This window comes from Musca domestica, unplaced genomic scaffold (assembly GCF_030504385.1).
Source record: "Musca domestica strain aabys unplaced genomic scaffold, Musca_domestica.polishedcontigs.V.1.1 150, whole genome shotgun sequence".
In the NCBI taxonomy this organism is placed as follows: domain Eukaryota; kingdom Metazoa; phylum Arthropoda; class Insecta; order Diptera; family Muscidae; genus Musca; species Musca domestica.
In genome coordinates this window covers 153,032-170,773 of record NW_026712208.1, presented here as the reverse complement: position 1 = coordinate 170,773, position 17,742 = coordinate 153,032, and the positions used below count along the sequence as shown (strand labels likewise).

At 33.9% G+C, this 17,742-nt stretch overlaps 1 pseudogene; it reads left to right on the top strand.

Moving 5' to 3' along the window:
- Positions 1 to 17,194, top strand: part of LOC131801321 (muscle calcium channel subunit alpha-1-like) — a 269,768-nt pseudogene extending 252,574 nt beyond the window's left edge.
- Positions 17,195 to 17,742: the final 548 nt, after the last annotated feature.

Sequence of the window (17,742 nt, the reverse complement as noted above, 5' to 3'; positions counted from 1 at the left end):
TTTTTCTTTTTATTCGACCTGAAACAAGTGTGTTTCGAGCTTGGAAAAATCTGACATATACGACAAAACCAAATATACCATTGCACACAGTTCTAACAACACAACAAAATCAATATTTAGCAAATTGAAAAGTAAAACACCAAAATTGGAAAAACATATCGTGATTTACCAAATTGAATGTGGTGGTAATAATGAGGAAGGCTGTGGAAAATTATACGCCGGCACGACGAAAAACAAATTAAAAAGTCGAATGTCAGGACACAAGTCGGACATAAAATTAAGAAATACCAACATAATACAAAAAACAGCACTGTCCGAATACACAATCATACCCCTAACTTAGACGATGTAAAAATACTGCAAACGAAGAATCATTACAACAAGAGACTAACACTAGAGATGCTCCACATAAACAGTCTCCCAACAACAACAAGAATAAACAGCAAAACAGACACTGACAACACAGCCTACTGCTACAGGCATCTCACACGGGGTAGAGATCGTGCAATAAATAAATACTAATCAGTGCAATAATGTAACTTGACGGAGTAGAAACGCTACGCTAGCTTTAAGTTAATTATAAAAGTTCAATTTAGTATTTATACTCATGTAAGCGATCTTTGTTCTGTGTTAATATACCTGTTAGTATTAGAAAAAAAATAGTTAATAAGTCGTACTTTGTTTATTTTTTATTGTAGGACTATTTCCCTGAAGATGAAATTCATTGAATTTCGAAATATTGGAAGATTAAAATAAATATAACAACAAAGACCTCAAGCTCGAAAAACACTTGTTTCATTGAAATAAAATTTATTTTTCTTTGAAAATTATCTACATTTGTTGGTCGTTTTTATATTTTATTGCTTTGGCATATCAGCGGTTCAATATTTCTCGAAATTAGTTTAGCACAGTCTTATCGAAACTCAGAAAATATAATCGGTAGATTTATTTCTGCAATAGTTAATCATCATTTTAACTTCTATACTCATATATTGATACTTTCCCACTATCAAGTGCTCGATTTTTGAAGAAATGTTTAATCTTGAGTGATTTACTTCTTTGCTTTTCTGAGTGCATCATAGTTATTTACATTGCCATTCACACCATTGGATATGTTTATAAGAGCTTCGGATGCTCTTATTAAGTTTTCAACATAAAATTCTATGTCGATTTAGCGATGTCCGTCCGTCTGTAGTCTTCCAAACGAATTGAAGTAGATTGATAAAATATTACTCCAATGTATATTATGTCTGTAGAACTTTTGGTGTTGAAAATGGGCCATGTATGCCCACGTTTTGGCATAGCCCCCATATAACGGGATCTCCCAATCTTCGGTATTTTGATGAATTTTTGCAACAATATTCATCGGAATTATTTCAAATTTGGTATTGAAAGTTTGAAATGGATACTATAGCCTATGGCAGAAAATTGTATATGCAGGTCCACGTCTTCGTATAGCCACCATATAACGGAACCCCCCAATATTCGGTATTTTGATGATTTTATCTTTGTTTCAAATTTGGTATTTGAAGTTCGTAGTGGATACTACAGCCTATGACTTAAAATTGTCTGTGCAGGTCTACGTGTTCATATAGCCCCCATATAACGGTACATTCCGATATTCGGTATTTTGATTTTATCGACATTATAACCGATTTTTTTTTAAGTTTCGCATTTGAATTTTGTAATGGCTTAAGCAAATGTTACCTCTTCCGATTTTCATATAGATCCTAATATAACGGCTACGTTCGGTATTTTTAAGTTTTTAACAGTATTTTACAGGTTTTATTGTTCTTAAGAATTGCCAAATTCGTTCCGAAAGGTGGGGGTAATCAAATTTCGGCCCGGCCGAATGTACAATTTTTTACTTGTATTTAATTTTTGTTTGCTATATTCTTCGAAGCTTAGATTTATTTTCGTTTTACATTTGTGCTTATTCGTCTTGTGTTTGGTTCACGTCCTACTAACTTTCGTTCTTCCTGAGCATACTTTCAGGCATTTATTTAAATTATAATAACAATACCGTTCACACAGTGTTACTTTAATTTCTATTGTTTACACCTAAAGCTACTACTTATATCTTTTTGTACCAGTTGATAATTGCTTGCTCATATAAGGATTGTAATATTAAAAACTTTACTGAACGTTTTATTACGTGTTATTTATCTGATAACTATATGCCTCTGGTTTTAATGGCAGACAATTCCACTTTATCACTGATAAACCTAAAAGAATCCGCTGGTCCTGTTTGGATTGTAGAGAAAAATTTTTATCGTCTTTTTAAGGACACTTAAGCTGAAATTCTAAACCGAAAGAAAAGTTTTTATTCTGTATCACAAAAAATCGATAGATTTGAAAAAAAATTTAATACCTTTGAATTTTTAGATGTTTTTCCTAGAAGGAAAATGTCCGCTAGCGTTGTTAGTACTCTTGGTTGCAGTAATCCAGACCCTGATAACTTAATAAAATTAAATTCTCCTACTGTGGTTGACCGCCCTTCTGAGAACTATACTTAATGCAGTAGTGACTCACATCCGACTGTTCCCGTACCGAACGTTAATTCTTGCACTTAAGTGAATAAAACCTCATCAATGTCATTTGACGTCACACTTGAACCCCACAGTTGCTCTAAATGAGGACTTTAATCAAACGCTTTCTAACCAGTTAATTGTTGTTGCGCCTCGTAAAACTGTTTTTTTTTTTATCTAGGCTGCACCCAAATACTTCAACTGATGCTATTCGTAACTACGTTAAAATGGTCGCATACTAATATAAGTTCAACCAATGCATTTTTTCTTCCGGTTTTATTTGTCGTATGAAATTGTCATCTTTTACGATGAAAGGTCTTTCTGAATGTTATGTTTGCCACCACTAAAAGCTTATACTATATAATTTTAATAAACAGAACTACTAATAAATAATATAAAAATGTGATAAAAGATGTGGTTTGTTTGTTGATAATTTTGGTCGTGTGGCTGTTATTTTTGTTACGTAACACTAAGATTCTGGAAAAAAATCTTCAGATCGTTCTGATGGGTTGCCCTTTGCTGTGGCGGTTATTTAATATCCTCTAATTGTGCATAGACTAAATAGTTGATATTTATGTTTAACGAAGACAAGAGTATATCGTTTAATGTAAAGTACGCAAATATTGATAGTGAAATAAGGAAACCATGCTAGACTAGAATGAAATATTGAGGTTATTCCACAGGGTTGAATCTAATATAATAGGACAATACTTTTTTGTCCCAAAATTATACAATGTGTTGCCTATAAAGGTTGAAATTAAGAATTTATTTTGCAACCAAGCTTTAAGTAATTTCAAATTATTGTATATTTTATTCAAAACCATACACATACATTTACAAATATTGTATATGTTTTAACAAAATACAAAAACGACGTCTGAAACGGGTTATAGCATCCACAAGGTTTAACTGAATGGGAAGCATCTCAAAGCCAACTTGAAAGCCCCGTATCAGAATATGCCGCTTCCGTAGGAGAATTTGGAAAACCACACTTGATATCGCAATGGGAATTTCATCACCTCGTTCGGGATTCAGAACAGTCAGAAAACAAACCGCATGTCTAGATTCCAGACTTAAACAAAAATGTAAGCATTAGTTTTCGAAGTACCGAGAATACAAGATTGTTAGGATCATTTTTCACCGAAAGCACTGGAAATAGTAATTTGGCCTGATGTGAACAAATTGCTTGAACAACTTACTGATACTTACTTATTGCTTGACAACAAAAAGTAATATAAATATTTCTTATATAGTTAATTTTGTATAATGATCGATTGATCCATTCTGTAGCATTGGCTTACGCCACCTACATCGAGGAATCGTATGACAGTGTGACTGTAATACTAAATGCAATATATTACAGTACGCATAAATGGCTAGTATTGCCGGATTTGAAAGTGCTGACAATAAACCAAGACGTGGATCGGCACAGACATTGCTTGGCCATATCCTGTAGAATCCAATACCAAATTGAAAACAATTCCGGTGAATAATGTCGGTAAAATCATCAAAATACCGGAAATATGGACGTGCTAGAGTATGGGAGCTATACCAAAACGTGGATGTACATTTTCAATACCCAAAGTCCTGCAGACATAATATACATTTGAGTATATATATATATATATATATATATATATATATATATATATATATATATATATATATATATATATATATATATATATATATATATATATACATATATATATATATATATATGTATATATATATATATATATAATTATATTTAAGAGCAATGATTCGGGTCAGCAAAGAAAAATGATTTAGTAACAATTTTTTATACAATATAGATTATATTAGCATACATAAGCGGCTTCACGTGCCGCATACATAAGCGGCTTCACGTGCCGCTCACTAAAATTTTTAATTTTTCCCTAATGAAAGGTTATTTTCCATGTTACTGGAGGTCGAGCTTTGTCATTCCTCTTCATAAATCAGGAAATAGGAGTTTAGTCGATAATTATAGATGTATCGCTAATTAAGCGCTATTCCCAAACTCTTCGAACTTTTAGTTTCGCGTAGGATATCTCACTACCTAAAATCTATAATTTCACCTTTTCAACATGGATTCATGAAAGGTAGATCTACAATAACTAATCTCTTAGAATTGTTTGTCATGTACATAGCGGTTTTGTTAGTAAACAGCAGACTGATGTAATTTATACGGATTTTAGCAAAGCTTTTGATACGGTAGTGCACAAGTTATTGCTCCTTAAATTAGATCTAATGGGTTTCCCAACATCACTGTTAAACTGGATATCCTCCTATTTAGAATGTCGCACCCAAAAGGTTCTCTTTAATGATACATCTTCGAAAAATATTTATGTTTCATCTGGTGTACCGCAGGGAAGTCACTTGGGTCCACTACTATTTGTTCTTTACCTGAATGATCTTCCGAAAATTATTCGTTTTTCTAAAATTCTGATGTACGCTGATGATGTGAAACTGTTTCTTCACATTAACTCACTTAACGATGCAATTTCATTACAATATGATTTAGACACCTTCGTAAATTGGTGTAGTGCGAATGGTATGTCTCTTAATCTAAAAAAAATGCAAAAAATTGTCGCTATTTCGAAATCAGCCATTACTATCTAACTATTATATTGGCTCTTATAAATTGGATAATGTTGAATCTTTCGTTGATTTGGGCGTAATCTTAGATCCTAAGCTACGGTTTCATTTACACATTGATTCTTGTGTTAATAAAGCTAAATCTTTACTAGGCTTTATCAAGCGTTGGTCAAAAGAGTTTAATGACCCTTACGTAACCAAAAGATTGTTTGTTAGTCTAGTTCGTCCAGTATTAGAATATGGTTGTATATTATGGAGTCCATTTTATAAATATTATTCTGATAAAATTGAATCGGTACAAATTCAGTTTTTAATTTTCGCTTTGCGTGGTTTAAATTGGAACCCCTCTGAACTTCTTCCGCCATACGAGAGTCGTTTAATGTTAATCGATCTTCCATCTCTTGAAAAAAGACGTTTTATGTTAAGAGCATTATTTATCATAAAATTATTACGTGGATTGATTGATTCCCCTTTCTCACTGGTGAAATAACTATAATGTTCCCTTTCGTAGAACTCGCAATTTTGAACCGTTAAAATTGTCCATAGCAAGAAGAAATTATGAACTTAATAGCCCACTGAGATCACTTTGTGTAATTTATAACAGTTTATGTAACACTATTTGCTTATATAGTCCCTTGAACACAATAAAAAATTGTATTCTGCATATGTAATTTTTGTTGTGCTATGTCTATGCTAATATTTTGTTTATTTAACCTTTTATTTATGTCTTCTTTACTCTATAAGCTCATTTTTACGGCATATTATCTACAACTCCCTCCGCGGAACCAGTAGAACTTCGCCTTTGAGCACCAGTTGTACATGTTTATAATGTTTGTTTTACTTCATCAAGCTGCTTGATCATCTGGCATCTGATCTACAATCCCTATGCGGAACAGTAGACGTGGCCAATGCGCAGTGCTTGTAGATTGTTGCTTTGTAAATTTATGTTTACTAATCTGTGTGTGACTTTTAAAATGTCTTTTGTATTTTAACCACTGGCTGATGTAGTTTCTGTAGCCGGTGTAAAACCATTGCTAACCCGCCTTGGTCCGGACTTTGGTGTGTACGCGCTCTCTACGTTATAGGGAGGTTGCCCCCTCGGTCGGCAGGGGCGGGTGTGAGAGGCGTGGGACCGAACGATAAAAAAAAAAAAAAAAAAAAAAAAAAAAAAACATAATGCCCAATTTTTTTGCATATATGTATTAAAGGGTTAAATATACTAAAAGAATAGAATATTGGCCGAACGGAGTGAGCTAAAATTTAACACGAGAGTCACCGATGGATATCGGGATATATGTACCAGGAGTTTTTAGAAATTCGAACTATAAAGTTAAGAAAAGTTCTGAAATCTGAGTTGCTGTTCATGTGTAACCTGGTCATATGAAATGGTTTCGAAAATGTGTACGAACATTTAACACTGAGGTCCCTAATGGTACCTGGAATTTGGATATGTTTGTGGTTTTTGAATAGTGAACAATAATTGTAGGAAAAATACTAAATTTTGTGTTGCCTGAAGGAACAGATCTTAAATCCTGGAATTTGATATAGATGTCATTTTGGTGTCTGCGGTTATGATATGGAGATTGTTTTAAAAATATTGGACGCATTTCCAAACAATCTCCATATCACAGCCGCGAAAAGTACTAAATGGTACTAAATCTCCAAACGCTGCTCCTACAAGCACGACTGGGACAGCATGGGAACCATTGGAATGCTTATCGAGATTAATCTTCATTGGCATTGCGAAAGGAATAGGATTCCAACGTACATGACCATTTCTATGGAAATCCTTTAAACTGCATAATTCCACTTTACAGTATGCTAAAAAAGTAACCTGTAAAATACAGGTATCAGTGGAAAATGATTCAACTTATAAATTTCTTAAAAAAAACTTTTGTTTAAAAAATTGATCTGACCAGGAATTAAAACAGGGTCACATGGGTCGCAATGAACAAAAATACCTTAGCGACTATTGATTACGCCATCTAAACAAAAACAATAATTTTACATGTTGATGGCCGCTAGCTTGAATGTATACTAAAGGGAATGGCTTGTTGTGAGAAATGCAACTACATGAAAGGGCAACAGCTTAACATCTGTATACGTCAACTAAATAAACTGTTCATTTTGGTACAAAAACAATTTTATTAAAATAATGTGCAAAATAACAAATGTGAATTCTATTATTTCAATAATAATAGTGTATATCTTATATTTTCTTCTTGGCTTTTTGCGGAAATTTTCATATTTCTATTCCTATTCCTATATCAGCTGTGATCAAAGTAGAAAGAGATAATTTAATTGAGTGACAAAATTAATTTTTCATAATTTGGCATGAGCTTTTTGATACAACGATATTGTGAACCAAATATTTAAAATTAACAAAAGTCTTAAATTGATTTATAAAAAGAAGAAATATGCATCATATCCCGAATATATTTCATATAATAACAGTAAAATGAGTGAACAAAGTCTTAATGTCGGGCGTGGCCGACTTTATGATACCCTACACTACTTTGCTAATTTAGTAGAGCTCCGCATAATAATTAAACGTTTAAATGGGAGAATTCAACATACCCACTATAATTATAATCATAATTATATATAATTATAATCATAAATATATATATATAATAATAATGCTACGGAATATATAGTCCTTTGAACTTTAAATTGACATACAAGCTTCTAGGTGCAAAACGTAAATCGGTCGAAGTTTTATATGGGAGCTATATCCAAATCTGGACCGACCTCGATTAAATTTGGCATACTTATTTTCAGGCCTAATTTGGGTGTATGCGTAAAATTTCATACTATTCGGGATGAAATTACACGTTTGGTGGACAATAACAAACAAATCGGACGAAGATATGTATGGGAGCTATATCTTAGTTTCCACCGATTATCTCTAGTTTCAATAGGGTTCAAAGAAAAATGGGCCAAAGAAATGATTTGTGTAAAATTTCATCTGGATAGGACAATAAATGCGAACTGTATAGGTCCACTCCATTAAGAACCTCCCCCACAAAGGGTCAAAATTTTGAATAATTACAAATCTTATAAATTGTGATGAAAGAGTTCGGTTGTCTTCAAATTTGACACATCCCAATAATTTTAGTAAGCCAAAGTCTGGTGAAAAGATGGTATTCATCGGTCCAATCCTTCTGGTACCTCCCCCAAAAAGTTCGACATTTTGTATATCAATTAAGCTTATAAAACGCGATATAAATACTCGATTCCATTCCAGACTTGGTACATCTCAATATTTCTATCAACACAGGATCTGTTATTACATGTAAAAAAGAAGGTTCGGCTGGGCCGAACTTTGAGTAACCTCTACCATTTGGGATGAATTAGGAAATTTTCAAAAAACCAAAAAATCCATTAAAAGTTCTGTTAAAATCTTAAAAATACCTAATATCGGAAGGTGCCGATATATGGGAGATTTAAGATATTGTGTATAAATATAGACAATTCTATTTCAGGGGATAAAGTACAATTTCAGAATTCCGTTGGAAAGTGTGGATAAAATCATCTAAATACCGAATATCGGGGTACCATTATATGGGGGATATACGATATTGTGGATCTATATAGACAATTCTCTTTCAGGGGGTAAAGTAGTCACAAAGAACTCCTTGTGTGGAATTTCAGACAATTCCATTGACAAATGTGGCTAAAATCATCAAACTAACGAATATAGGGGGTACCGTTGTATGGGGGATATATGAGGGTAAAGTACTCATAAAGAACCCCTTGTGTACAATTACAGCAAAATGTGACTACAATCATCAAAATACCGAATATAGAGGAGTACCGTTTTATGGGGGCTATACGATATCGTGGACCTATATAGATAATTCTCTGCCAGGGTGTAAAGTACTCGTTAGGAACTCCTTGTGTACAATATCAGGCAATTCCACTGAAAATGTGACTAAGATCATAAAAATACCGAGTTTCGGGGAAGTACCGTTATATGGGGGCTATAAGATATCGTGGACCTATCTAGCCCATCTTCGAACTTGACCTGCCTGCAGACCAAAGACAGATTTGTGCAAAATTTTATCTTCCTATCTTAATTTGTTTCGACTGTAGCGTGATTACAACAGACAGACGGACGAACAGAGCTTAATCGTCTTAGAATTTTAAGCTGATCAAGAATATATTTACTTTGTTGGGTCTAAAATTATTATTTCGATGAGTTACAAACACAATGACGAACTTAATATACCCTCCATACTATGTATGGTGGAGGGTATAAAAACGGTAAAATCCGAAATAATCATCAAGTTCTCTTTATGTTTCACACATCCCATTATTTTACTAACAAAAAAATCTGTTGTGGAAGATGGAATATATCGATCCACTCCTTCTGGTACCTCCCCCACAAAGGCTCAAAATTTTGAATATCCATAAAGCTCGTAAAAAGCGAAATTAAAATCCGATTCCATTCAAATATTAGGATTTGCATAGTTGGAGCAAAATCGGATTATTATTTCTCTTTCTATGCAGATTTTTTTGAAAATTTCGGCATTGTTTGGGGATGTACCAGAAGCATTGGACCGATCTTAACACCAGACATTGGGTTAATATAAATATTGGGATGTGTTAAATTTGAAGACAATTGGACTCTTACAACACACTTTATAGACTCTAGGTCTCTTTGGACCAAATCCGTTTCAGAACATTTGAAGTCGATCTAGCGATGTCCGTCCGTCCGTCAGTCTGTCTGGCAGGCGCGCACGATAACACTCCGATTTCGTCCCAACTGGGTACATCTTAATATTTTTGTCAAATTTAGATCGATTTCCGAAATGCGCAATATCGGTCCACCCCTTCTGGTACCTCCCCCACAAAAGGTCGAAATTTTCAAAAAAAAAAAAGACATTTTTTGCACAGAAAGCGAAAGCATAATCCGATTATGCTCGAACTTTGCATATACTAATATTTGCGTCAGTGCTAGTTCAGGTGTGATAATGGGCAATATAGGTCCACTACATCAAGTACCTCCCCCACAAATGGTCAAAATTTTGAATAATTACAACTCTTATAAAATGTGATGTTAAAGTCCGAATGTCTTCAAATTTCACACATCCCAATATTTATATTAACCCAAGGTCTGGTGTTAAGAAGGACAATATCGGTCCACTCCTTCTGGTACCTCCCGCACAAAAGGGCGAAATATGCAAAATATATATTTTTTGCACAGAAAGAGAATAGAAAATCCGATTTTGCTCCAACTTCTCAACTCCTAATATTTGCGTCAATGCTATGTCAAGTGCAAAAATGGACAATATCGGTACGCTTCATCAAGTACCTCCCCCACAAAAGGTTAACATTTTGAATAATTACAGCTCTTATAAAATATAATGTGTGAGTCCGATTGTCTTAAAAGTTCACACATCCTAATATTTTTATTAAGCCAAGGTCTGGTATCAAGGTGGAATACATCGGTCCACTCCTTCTTGTACGTCCCCAACACAAGGTCGAATTTAAAAAAAAAAAACTACCAAAAAAATTTTTCTGCACAGAGAGAGAGAAGCAATAGTCCGATTTTGCTCCAACTTTGCAAATCCTAATATTTGCGTCAGTACTAGGTCAGGTGCAAAAATGTATAATATCGGTCCACAACATCATAAAGGATAAAAATTAAACCTTATAAAATGTGATGTAAGTATCCGATTGTCTTAAAATGTCACACATCCCAATATTTGTATAAACCCAAGATCTGGTGTTAAGATGGTCCACTCCTTCTGGTACCTACCTCACAAAAGGTCGAAGTTTTGAATGTTCATTAAGCTCATAGAACGCGAAGTTACCATCCATTTAGACTAGGCACATCTAAATATTTCCATCAACACCAGATGTGTTACAATGATGGTGGAGATCAGAATACTCCTTCTGGAACCTCCCCCACAAAGGGTTAAAGTTTTGAACAACTAAAACGATCATAAAATCTGAATATGATCCTCTTCAAATTCAGTTCTCTTCAAATTAGACATACCACAATATGTTTATTAGCCCACGGTCAGGCGTGAAGGTAGTATATAGGTCTACTCCTTCTGGTACCTCCCTCACAAAGGGTCAACATTTTGAAATTCTTTAACATACAAACATTTTTTTAACAAAAGATCTTTTGAGAAAATAACATTTATCTGTAAACCCCTTCTGTTGCCTCACCCTCAAAGGAGCACAATTTTCAATACTTTTATCTTTATAACTTGCTATGTCTAAATATTGCTTTAACCCAGAAACCTTAGATGAATGTGGAATTTATGAATTCGCATAAAATTGGATATAAAGATTCGATTTAATTGTATTTGTTCACTTTGATACATTTATCTGTATTACATGAACTATGAAAATGGAATGCTTTGGTCGACTATACCAGGTAACTCACTCACATTTTACCATTTTCTAAAAATGATCATATCTCATATAAAGTGAAGGAAGTTACCAATAAAGTTCAAACCTGGCACGTCGGAGAATTTATATCATATGTCTTTAGGTCTGATACAAAGTTAAAAATATGGCCCATTAACAATTTAATCATAATACAAGCCAAAATATATGTTAATAATCGAATATTGGCTGAGGGTATGCATCTGTCGGCTAAACCGAGAGATACTTTTATACCCTCCACCATACTAGGGAGGGAACATTAATTTTGTCATTCCGTTTGTAACTCCTCGAAATACTCATGTCAGACCCAACAAAGCATATATATTCTTGATCAGCGTAAAATTCTAACACGATTTAGCCATGTCCGTCTGTCTGTTGTAATCACGCTATCTTTCGAACGAATTGAGGTAGAAGGCTAAAATTTTGTATACATGTATATTTTGCTAGTAGTAGTTGTTAAGTCCGTAAATGGGCCATGTAGGTCCACGTTATCATATAGCCCCCATATAACGGTACCTCCTTATTTTCGGTATTTTGATGATTTTAGCGTCATTATTCACCGGAATTGTTTCAAATTACGTATTTAGAGATATACAGTCTATGACATAAAATTGTCTATTCTGGTCCAGGTTTCGCACAGCTCAGATATATCGGTACTATATACGATATTTTGATGATTTTAGCTACATTATACACCGGGGGAGGTACTAGAAGGAGTGGAGCGATATATCCCATCGGTTAATAAAAATGTTGTGATATGTGTAATTTGAAGAGAACTTGATCTATGATCGTTTTTGTTATTCAAAACCTTTAGCCTTTTTTTTGGGAGTTTCGATTTTTGTGTGGGAGGTACTAGAACTCTTTCGATATGTTCCATCTTGATCTTGGGTTGATAAAAATATTAGGATGTCTGAAATTTGAAGACAATTGGACTCTTACATCATGTTTTATAAGAGCTGTAATTATATAAAAAGTTGACCCTTTGTGGGGCAGGTACTTGATGAAGTGGACCGATATTGTCCCTTTTTCGCACCTAACCTAGCACTGACGTAAATATTAGGATTTGCAAGGTTGGACCAAAATTGGATTATCGCTTCTCTTTCTATGCAGAAATCATATTTTTTGAAAATTTCGATCTTTCGTGGGGGAGATATTACGATGTACCAAGTTTGGACCAAATCAATACTCTCTTCGAGGGTTATCGTGCGCACCAGCCAGCCAGACAGAGGGACGGACATCGCTTTTCTTATTTACTGTTTTAAACCTAGGGTGTAATAAATATTATGAAAAATTGGTAGGTCTATTGTATTTAATGATAAACAAATTATACCATTTATAATACATTACCGAATTCATACTTTTTATGTTAAAAAAAAAAGCAAGTAAAAAAGCAGTAAATTCGGCCGGGCCGAACTTTGAATACACTCCACCATTTGTACACTAAAAATTCTCTTAAACTCTTTAAAATAGCTAATATCGGAAGGTGACGATACATGGGGATATACGATATTGCGGACCAATATAGACTCACAAAGTACTCACAAAGAACTCCTTGTGTAGAATTTCAGAAAACTCCGTTAAAAAATGTTGCTAAAATCATCAAATACCGAATATGGGAGTATCGTTATATGGCGACCTATATGGATATTTATCTTCCAGGAGATAAAGTACTCACAAGGAACTCCTTGTGTGGATTTTCAGACAATACCATTGGAAATGTGGCTAAAATCATCAAAATACCGAACATCGCAGGGTACCGTCACATGGGGGATATACGGTACTGTGGACCTATATAGACAATTCTCTTTCTGGGGGTAAAGTACTCACAAAGAACTTATTGTGTAGAATTCCGTTGCAATATGTGGCTAAAATCATCAAAATACCGAATAATGGGGGGTACCGTTATATGGGAGCTATATGAAATCGTGAACCTATATAAACAATTCTCTTTCAGGAGGTAAATTCCTCACAATGGACTTCTTGTTTGGAATTCCAGACAATTCCATTGGAAAATGTGGATAAAATCATCACAATACCGAATATCGGGGGGTACCGTTATATGAGGGATACACAATATCGTAGACCTATATAAATCGTCTTAGAATTTTACGCTAATTAAGAATATATATGCTTTGTTGGGTCTAAAATGATTATTTGGATGAGTTACAAACGGATTGACGAACTTAATATACCCTCCATACTACATATGGTGGAGGGTATAAAAATAAAATAAAAATAATAAATAAATAAAAGTAATATGCCCTAGAGTGGATTTAAACCCCCAAACCAGTGCATGCCAACAGTTGCCTTTAACCAACCCGGCGACCTCGCCACTGAAACACTAAATTCGCAGTCTGAGTCAAGCAACATGTTTATAAACAAAACTTCATGTTGATGTTGCATCTGAAACTCTTAACAACAGTGTCATGGAAAGTAACGTCCATGAAAATTAAAATCCAGGTATTTATAGTTCAGTTTTTGTTCTACTTTTTATTACTATTATTAGATGAAATATATTCTGGACATGATGCATATTTCTGCTTTTTATAAATCAGAATTAATGCTTTTGTCAATTTTAAATATTTTGTTCACAATATCGATGTATCAAAAAGTTCATGCCAAATTATGAAAAATTAAATTTGTTACTCCATTAAATTATTTTTTTCTACTTTGCTCAAAGCTGATATAGGTATAGAAATATGAAAATTTCCGCAAAAAGCCAAGAAGAAAATATGAGATAAACACTAAAAATTTATATGATTAAAATTTTGCACATATGTTTATTTTTCTAGTAGGCAGGTTAAGTTCGTAAATGGGCCATGTATGTCCACGTTTTCATACAGCTCCCATATAACGGTACATCCCGATATTTGGCATTTTGATAATTTTAGTGACATTTGATGATTTTAGCGACCAGAATTGTTTCAAATTTGGTATTTGAAGTACGAAATGGATACTGCAGCCTAAGACAGAAAACTGTCTGTGCAGGTCCACGTCTTCATAAAGCCCCCATATAATAGTACCTCCCTATATTCGGAATTTTGATGATTTTAGCGACATTATTAACCGGAATTGTTTCAAATTACGTATTTAGAGCTCGTAATGGGAACTACAGTCTGTGACAGAAAATTGTGTATGCAGGCCCAGGTCTTCGTATAGGCCGCACATACCTCCCTATAATCGGTATTTTGACGAGTTTAGGTACAATACCCACCGAAATTGCTTAAGACGCGTATTTAAAGTTCGTCATCTATGCTACAGCCTATTGCAGAAAATTGTCTATGCTGTTTCAGGTCTTCGCACAGCTCCGATATAAGACTACATCCCTATATTTTACATTATTCACCATTTGTTTCAAGTTTCGAATTGAATATGGTAATGGCTTATGACAAACAATGTAGGTCCACGTGGACCTACCACGTCGTATAGACACCAATATAACGGCTATATTCGCTATTTTTAAAATTTTAACAGAATCTTAAGGAATTTATTTCCTAATTCGTTCCAAATGGTGGAGGGTATTCAAAGTTCGGCCCGTCCGAACTTACTCCTTTTTAACTTGTTTCGTACTCTGCTCTTCTTTCAAATCAGACACTTTTAGCCATTTATGCGTACTGTAATTTATGACATTTAATATTACAGACGTACTGTCATACAATTCCTTGATGTGCAAGCGTAAACCAATGGTACAGAATGGATCAATCGATCATTATGCAATAGCACTGCTTTCAAGCCTGGGAACAGAAGATAAATATATATAAGTAAAAAAATTAGCTATATAAAAAATATTTATATTACGTTTTGTTGATTCATCAATAAATAATTGCCAATCCTGTGGTACATGGCTATATCTAAGTTGTTCAAGCAATTTGATCGCATCATTGCAGTAGGCCAAATTACTATTTCCAGTGATTTCGGTGAAAAGTGATCCATACAATCCAGTATTCTCTTTCCTCCGATATCTAATGCTTACATTTTCTTGCAAATAGTTCCACTGTTTAAGTCTGGAACGTAAACATAGGGTTTTGTGTATTCGACACTTTTAAATCCCGAACGAGACCATGAAATTCTCATTGGGATATCAAGTGTGGTTTTCCGAATTCGCCTTGGCTTTGAGATGCTTCCGATTCAGTTAAACCTGCTGATACGGCCAAAACCGGTTTCGGACGTCGTTTTCTTACGCGGTATCATTGAATACTTACAGAAGGTAGAGCAAAGCTACCCCCAAAATACATTTTTTTCTTTTGGTGGCCTTATTTTTTTTAAAACAAATCCACCATAATTTGAAATTATTTAAAATTCGGTTGCAAAATAAATGCTTTTTTTCAATCTTAATGGGCAATACAATGTAAAATATTGCCGTTTTATGGAGCCTATAGAAAAGCGTATACCAACAGACAATTAGTGTTTACAATTGTTAGAACCCGTTGCGAGCACTTAGTAGGGAATGTAAAAGATTCCATTACGAAACCTAAGTGCCAAATTGTTAAAAATATTGTTAGAAAATGTGGATAATCAGACCATTGAAATATATATACCAATTTCATGAAAAGAGCAGATAGGGATGTATTTTCTTAAAGATTATTAAACTCACTCCAAAAAGAAGCAAAGCATATGTGTCTTATATTTCTATATTTATAAAACATTATTTAATGTGAAACAACATTATACATTTTGTGATATAGGTTTTCGGAAAAATTATGTTAGAAGAAGGGACATCGATTGACCGTAACAATAATTTTCAAACATTTCCTCAAGCAGTTCTGGTTCTATTTCGCTCTGCAACAGGAGAGGCTTGGCAAGAGATCATGATGGCTTGTTCTCCGCGAGATGATGTCAAATGCGATCCCGAATCAGATGCTGTAAATAACTGCGGATCAAGTATAGCTTTTCCGTACTTTATATCATTTTATGTCTTATGCAGTTTCCTTGTAAGTTTAATATTATTCTCTTAAGGAATTTAAATATTTATAAATAGATTTTATACTTGCAGATTATTAATTGTTTGTCGCCGTCATAATGGATAACTTTGATTATCTTACCCGTGATTGGTCAATCCTAGGACCACATCATTTAGATGAATTTATTAGATTATGGAGTGAGTATGATCCAGATGCAAAGGGTCGTATTAAACATTTGGATGTTGTGACTTTGTTGCGTAAAATATCTCCTCCATTGGGTTTTGGTAAACTATGCCCGCACCGCATGGCATGCAAACGACTAGTGTCAATGAATATGCCACTCAATTCAGATGGAACGGTACTATTTAACGCGACCCTTTTTGCAGTTGTTCGAACTTCCCTTAGTATTAAAACAGATGGTAATATTGACGAAGCCAATGCTGAACTGCGTGCAACAATAAAGCAAATTTGGAAAAGAACAAATCCTAGATTGTTGGATCAAGTTGTACCTCCACCTGGCAATGATGATGAGGTTACAGTCGGTAAATTTTATGCTACGTATCTTATTCAAGACTATTTTCGGAGGTTTAAGAAACGAAAAGAACAAGAAGGCAAGTGTGATCAAACTGAAAATGCTGTGACTCTACAAGCTGGTCTTAGAACGCTACAACAGAACTCTCCAGCACTAAAAGAACCATTTCAGGTTATCTTGATGAATTGGCATCAGAAGCAGATCCAATGCACAGAGTAAGATTGATTATATAGACACTTATATATATATATATATATATATATATATATATTTGATCAATTTGTATTATTATTATTAATATTATACGGATTTGCTAGAGGGCAGCAATAAAATAAAATAATAAATAATAAATTAAAGCGAACGAGTGAACATAAAACTTGTTTTTGTAAATACAATGTTTTTGTCTCACATCATATTTACATTATAAAAAAAATTGAGATTTTATGCACATGCTGTTTTTTTTAATTTCTGAGTTTTTAAATAAATCTTAGAAAAACATCAAGAACCTGACCTGAAACGCATTCCTATCTTGATTTAGTTTTCTCTCTCCTTTTCATACAGAAAAGGCGATCGCATGAAAATTTGAAAAAATTGTATTAATAAATTTAAAAATCTTTTTATTACATTTCGCGATATTGTCAATATAGAATGAGAACAACTGTTGAAAAAATCGGCGGAATGTTCAAATTCAAACGTAATTTTCAATCTTCATTAAATTACGTTATATTTTTAACACGAGCGATTTTTCTTCTCCTAAGTAATGTCTACTCTCCTCTAATAC